We start from the raw sequence: 7,528 nt of genomic DNA, 5'->3' as shown, positions 1-7,528 counted from the left end.
GCCTCGGGAGAGTATATTATTAATTCCAATAAAGACAGAGTTAGTATAGGCAGTATTGGAACATATTTTTTACTGTGATGCACAGTATATCTGCACAACAAAATAATATTAAGTAGCTATGTAGCAATTCTGAGTGCTACTTTTTTAACATGATAAATGCCATAATATTATATATTAACACAGAAGGTTAGGATAAATGTCCTCATCCTCATACAGATAACACCTGATGGTAGACAGTGAAACATAAGGAAAAATAAGAATTTTTCAATCATAAAAATAAAAGTATAGGTGGCTACACCTGCAGACATACTAGTGAACATTAATTTTAATCCCTAATTTAGTGTATATCGAAGATTGAATTAGTCATGAAATGTCTACTAGCAAGTGTAGGCAACTTCCCTTGTTTCACTACTTATTTCTATGATCCCTAATCAAACTTAAAATTCTTAACTTTCCTTCTTTACTTGTTTGTTTATTTCTTTGTTAAGCATACATAATCAGACATACTTACAATTTTTCATAGCTATGTGCAGTGATTTTAAAACCATTTGGCAAGCTAGGCAGAAGAAACAACAATGGTTGCATAATTATGTCATGGAAGAATATACAAAACCATGTACTACTAATTTCTTTGCTCCCACATCAACTCATGATCAATTCTTGTTCACATGAACCTGAAGGATGGTACAAATACAGTATACCTACAGTAAACACATTATTTTGTATTAAGAGTGAAAAAGTATTCAATACATATGAATGTTAGTATCGGGCCAGTTATATAATTATATGTTCACCTTACATTTTTCCAAGGCCTGATATACTCAGTCACAGAAGAACCTTCTAGTAATGGTACAACATAAAACAGCTCGATTTGTTTTTAACTCTTATACTAGAAACGCCAGTGTGACAGCTTTACTTAATAGATTGGATTGGCTAATGCTAGAGGACAGGAGAAATTATGCTAAAGTTACTATGTTCTACAAAATGCTACATAAAGCAGTTTCAATTGACTTTCTACCATATCTTCACCCATTATCCACAATTACACGTGGTGACAATCAAAGATTTCTACCAGGGTCAACTACTACCACCACTCATTTTTGCTACCAACCATCAGAATCTGGAACTCCCTCCCTATCGAAGTTGTTGCTGTTGAAAATATTAATGACTTTCAGACTAAATTACACACTTGCACATTTACACACTCATAATTGAGTTCTTTGTGCATTAAATCAAATAAACAAATAAATACTTGATGTTACTTGCAAGGGAAATGTAAGTAAGCTAGATTCTCTGCACAATACTGTAAATCTAGCAGAAAGCTGCCTTAAGTGATATAAAATACTTATAGCTAAGTATCGATGCGTATTAAGCATATAAATAAAGAGCTTAAAGACACTTTTATGCATGTACTTATGTGTATGCAATACTGAGCTAACTGTGTTTGTCAGGGCACTGCTGCAAAGCAGTATTTGCATACTGAGCAGTCTTCCCTTTAAAGAAGAATATGGTGGAATAATGTATTACTAGAAACACTTCTAAACTTCATACAAAATGGCTACCAGGGGTTCAAATTCACATTAATGAATTTGCTGTGTGAGCATTACTGATCTGCATATGTGACAGAGGATGTTGGTTTCACAGCACAAGTTCCTTCAGACACAGCAATGTTCCACCAGAAATAGTCTAGGAAATCAACTGCCTTGCTTTGTGCAGTTGTCATGGTATTTCCATGATGAAAAATCATACAAAATTTATAGCTACAGACTTCCTTTAGAACTGCACTAAGCACTAATTACGTATGAAACCATAAACAGGAAGTTGTAATTATCCAGATGACTGTGGTGTTAGCACTTGTGTGGGTGCACACTATATGTCATCAAAAACTTTTAAGTATTATATTTTCTTGGTACAGGTACAGTATAGTAACAAAAACACATCCAGCATATTACTATATGTATATGTATAGTGATGAGCTATAGTTCTTACTAGATTATGACCCATGCACCTGTGAAAAATTGGGCATATGCACATAGCCTACTTTTTCAAAATTTCAGGACTCATAGCTAACTGAAAGTATATTCCATTATGGTATGGCTGAAATGTTTAGATCTAACAAAACTTTTTATAATAGAAGTTACAGATTGCAACATGATCCAGTATTGCAAGCATTGGCCTGTTATAGAATGTGATGGTATATAAATTGTGATCACATTCCCAGTTATTGACCTGGTCACATATAATTAATACAAACTTACAAAGCCATTAAAATGGAAATAGCTTGTAGTACAAATCACAATAATCACTCCACATCAATTTTCACTTTCCTTTAGTAATGATAAAGAGAGACAAGAGAGTCAAGAGACAAACTAGCATGCCTCAGGCTAGTGGATAAGGAATTTCAGTAATTTCATTAGTCTGTTCTGACCTACACTGTAACATCTTCATCATCCATCCTTGTTCAAGGGAAACTGCTTTTCCATGAATTGAAATATTTCTAGTGTGTTATAGGTGTACCATAGCAAAACTATGACCTTAATATGAATTACAAGTTTTTGATTTTTTCAGTTCAGACTGTGTCACTTTACAATGACTGGTCTGTTGAGTTAAAATCTATTTAGAAGGCAAAACTATATGTACTGCACATGTACTGCACATGCATTATGTATGTGCAATAATAATGAAAATTATCATGATACCTATGTTGTTAATTGTGATAAAGCTAGACAATGAATTCTTTTATTATTGATACCTCAAGATGCTTAATGGTAAATCTCTGTAAACTATTGTATATTAAAAGCAGGCATTTGTTATCAAAACATATCAACTATGGGTTTTGTCCTTATCACACAGCCCTAGCTTACATATAACTATTATTTTTGTATACACACATCTTCAAACTCACCAAGGAATTTAAAAATGATTATTATTAGCACTGCACAAAATTATGTCTAATTTTTTTTCTTCTCAAAGTTGATGCTTTGGCCCAACAATTGTTGAAGGCCTTTAAGGTGGGCAGCTGTGTGTGTGTTTTCTATACCATATACCCACTGCCCATCAGTGATTTACCTGATGCAGTATATTTTTTGTTGCTTTGAAATGGCTACAGGAATATAAGTAAATATTACAGGACACGTGTGTTATAGAGCTGTTCTTCGTATGCCACGATATTCACTCTCAACATTGTTCAAGTAGTCTATCATCAACTCAAAGTATTAGTGGTTTGATTTTATTGGTCAGTTTCTGGTGGCAGCACGATCTGTGCAGCTTTTTGGCGATAGACAAAATGTTTCTTCCTCTGGAGCACAGGGCAAGCAGAGCAGCAACTGCGCCGTGGATCAGCAATGACCAGTACTAGGTAAAGTACCTGCATGCGGAGTATGGTCATAATTGAAGCTTGTTAGCCATCTGGCCGAGCCATTTATATGCTGAAATTCGGCAAAAACGACGCGATTTTTGCAAACAAATACCAGAGTGGTTGACTCCTAGTGAGATAGTCTCCAACAGCAAGAATACGAAGCTTATGCACTTGTCAATTTCATGCCCACCCCCGGGCGTCCCCACACCCCGGGTGGGGATTTGACATTGCTTCTCGTCCCCACCCCTGGGGCAATTGACAGTTGTCCAATTCACTGACCAATCTTCTGTAGTTGCATTTCTAAACAATAAAATCGCACTTGCTATAATTTTACTAGCTACAGGGCAGGTTTATTACTATGAAATATGCGCTTAGTCATACTTGAGGTGTTGTCAAATCCCCTACCATGGGGGTGGGGACATAGTGGGAATTTGACAGCCAATTTTGCCCCAGTAGTGGGGAATTTGACACCACGATTTGTCACATCCCCTGTATTCCCCCACCCACCCCGGGGGGTGGGGCATGAAATTGACAAGTGCATTTGATAAACACCTAACAATACAGCTATCTCGCCCAGTAAACGCATAGAGCAATCCAATGCATGAAATAGGCACTCACGTGATCGATATTCAAATCTCGGACCATAATCTATTCCAATAACCTTAAAATCACTTGGAATCAAGTGACAATCAGTTTGTGTGCATTACGTTCAGCATCTCGATTAGCCCAGCAGTCTAAGACTCTCCCTATGATGCCATCACAGCATAAAACACACCTGCACTGGCCCAGACCACGCCTGAGCGAACAGTTAGCAGAAATATTTACAAAAGGAGCACACTGCATGTTTCCTATTCAGAAATGAAAGCGATTTCTGAAAAGCGATTTCTCACAACTTCTTATCGTCCTCTTCATGGGTATCTCCGCGATTTGAATTTCGATCACGTGAGTGCCTATTTCATGCATTGGATCGCTCTATGGCGTTTACTGGGCGAGAAAGCCGTATTGTTAGGTGTTTATAAGCTTCGTATCTTTGCTGTTGGAGACTATCTCACTAATTTAGGCCACTACAATGAGATAACTTGTTTCTCATCAACCTCCCGCACCAAAATTTTCTTTTTCCCAATGCGCACTCATTATTGCACGAGACTGCAGCATGGCTTTTTGAGTGTTGTGGTAGTGGGTTTATCACGTAGAAAAGCCCCTCCCCTAATAAGACTGACCAGTCTACACGTGCTAATGCCGCTGCTGCTGCTGCTGCTGTACCGGGGTATGGTACATGACCCCCAGACTGGTGGAACTCTTGTAAAGAACTTGAAAGCTTTGTTACTGAAGGTGAAGTTTATGTGTACTCGGAGTTTTACCCCCAGTGTGCACCAGTGCTTGGTGTGTACCCTGCCAATAACTTAAAATAAAGGATTGTTATACTGGTTTGTACAAATATGCTATGGCTTGTGCAATAATGAGATAACCCGCCCGCCCGCATGTGTTACTCTATGGGAAGTTGATGAGAAACAAGTTATCTCATTGTAGTGGCCTTATCAACCATTCTGGTATTTGTTTGCAAAAATCGCGTCGTTTTGGCCGAATTTCAGTATATAGATGGCTCAGCCAGATGGCTAACAAGCTTTAATTATAACCATACTCCGCATGCAGGTACTTTACGTAGTACTGGTCATTGCTGACCCACGGCGCAGTTGCTGCTCTGCTTGTCCTGTGCTCCAGAGGAAGAAACACTTTGTCTGTCGCCAACTGAAAGCTACACAGATCGTGCTGCCACCAGAAATTCTCTCGCTCTGCTTCTTGAGTTCTGATCCTTTGATGCGCACTGATTGGAATGCCCGGACGGCGTAAGAAGAGCCGTCGAAAACAACCAGTTGAACTGTCTAATAATGACGTCGATGTTGACGATGATGACCCTGACCGTGTGTGGTGCTCTTGTGGGCGGCCTTTTGGCACTGATGGGTTTATGATTCTGCACTCCTTTAGTGAACAGTCAGCTCTAGAGCCATTTGCCTTAAAGGCTGCCATGTTGATGCCCAACTTGCTTTTACAGAAACCCCACAACTAGTCCAAACTCAGTTTTCGAGTAGTTCGCTCTTGCCTTCAGAGACGACTTGATCTTTGGCTTAAGGGTGATTTTTTAGCTTTATTTAATGAAGGGATTGTCATTCAGAAACATCTATCTGCTTCACCTTGCTATCGTCCTCTGTGCTTATGGAATAGTGATGGGATGGCTGAGATGTAAATTAAGCTTCTCTTTGTTGAGGTCTGCAATTATGTGCATTCACGGTGCCAGGTCCAGTTTGCGCTGTCCCATTGCTGAGGCACCGATTACTGTGCAAGTCGCTGAGGCCCATATTTAAGATAACTTGTTTTTTTGTTTATTATGTCCTGTTTTTTCTTATGTCATTAATTGAAAGATAAAAAAAAATTAAAAAAAGAAATTGACCAATAAAATCAAACCACCAATACTTTGAGTTTATGATAGACTACTTGAACAATGTTGAGAGTGAATATCGTGGCATACGAAGAACCCTACGTACTGCTGCAACAAAAAAATCACGTGATTTTAAGACATTTGTATCGTTTTCTACCAGAAGAAAGTAACAAACTTGGTTGCCACGCTGGTGTTATTCAAGTTACACTTAGCCTAACACATGATAGGTAGTTGATTGGAGGATATCGATTTTTCGTGTTGCAGACCCTATCTATGAAACTGCAATGCCATCATCCATATCACAGTGTTTTACTACTTTTAATTGCTTATTTAAAGATTAGTTGATGTTAGCAGCACTTAAAACTGAACACACAGGCAGTGGAAATGGGGGAGGGGAGATTTTGGTTAATGGTTGTAGCAAAGTACTTTAAAAAGCAGTCAACCACTCTATTAGAACAATCACATTTATAAGTAACCACTTAGTTTACCCATAACAACACAATGGAAATAGCCTACAATTCTAAAATATCATCTCATGAATTCTAAAAATTTTCCTAATCCTCAGAATATCTGTCACATCCACATCTGTTAAATCCCTGTGAAACTTTCATTTCCAAGCCAGCTGGCCCTTCCACTGTTTGGCCTGCTCCACTGCCCCTGACTGAACATGATAATTTTCTTATTGTGATATGCACACACTTGTGTCCATGAATGTATTTAGTGATGAATGTGCATCAGAGATTATCATTTTCTCTTGATTTTAAAGTTGCATGCATTGTTGATAATCAAATGTGACCGGCTGAAAAGAATCCTATGTACATTTTAAAACTTATTTTTCTATGTTGCAAGTACATAAGCTAATTTTTTCAAGAAAAATGTAAATTCAGCAACTTGATCAATCTGATCATCTGATCACTGATCTTAAAGTCACTTTACTGAAAGTTTGAATTTTTCGTGTTATGCATGGCTATCAGATGTACCAAAGCAGTACTAACCAGCCTCCTGAATTTATTATAGCGTATAGAAAATGATGAAGTACACAAGAAGATACAAACCTTGGAGGAGACCATTAGTGAGAAGACTGCTAAGCTGAATGAGATGGAGCAAAAATTGAAGACTGCTCAGGTACTCCAGTATTTGTATTTAGTAAATGTGTACATCAATGAATGACACATTCTTTATTGTTGAGGTGCTGTTCTAGGATGTACAGTAACTCTAGGATAATATGTGCCAATTTGGCTCATACAGAGTCTCTTTACGTAATGCACATGTTATTGTATAGGATGCATATATTTTTACTATATCTATAGTGCAGTATTCCATTTTCTCAAGGCATTTTCTTGCTCAATTCTCCAGTTGCATATCTAGGTTTTACATTGCATGTACTGTGGTTACAGGCTAAACACCAAGAAGTGGTTAAGCAGCTGCAGGATGACTTGAATTAACAAGCATTAGAAAATGAGGCTAAACTGAAAGAGATAAAAGAAAATCTCAAAGCCACCAATAAAGCAATGTTTGAATGGAGCAATGTATTACTAAGTTAATCACTGAGCCATGTGCTTGCAAAGATTAGGCACACATATAAATTATTTTGCAACACTTAGTAACATTGCCATAACTTGTACATGCTTTATTTAATTCTCTTCAAATTTCAAGGCTAGTTAGAGCATTTTTATACTGCATTTACAGCTGTAAGTTTAATCAAAAGAGCTGGAAAGTCATGTAATGATGTG

General features: G+C 37.6%; 1 protein-coding gene across 1 annotated transcript in view; it reads right to left on the bottom strand.

Moving 5' to 3' along the window:
• LOC136241705 (uncharacterized) overlaps positions 1-38 on the bottom strand; it is a 1,516-nt gene extending 1,478 nt beyond the window's left edge. The window contains exon 1 of the mRNA XM_066032958.1: positions 1-38. This exon is cut by the window's left edge and continues 383 nt beyond it. The gene's annotated coding sequence lies outside the window, so the exon portion shown is untranslated.
• Positions 39-7,528: the final 7,490 nt, after the last annotated feature.

This window comes from Dysidea avara, chromosome 12 (assembly GCF_963678975.1).
Source record: "Dysidea avara chromosome 12, odDysAvar1.4, whole genome shotgun sequence".
Taxonomy (NCBI): Eukaryota; Metazoa; Porifera; class Demospongiae; order Dictyoceratida; family Dysideidae; genus Dysidea; species Dysidea avara.
This window is presented reverse-complemented; position numbering and strand designations above follow the sequence as displayed.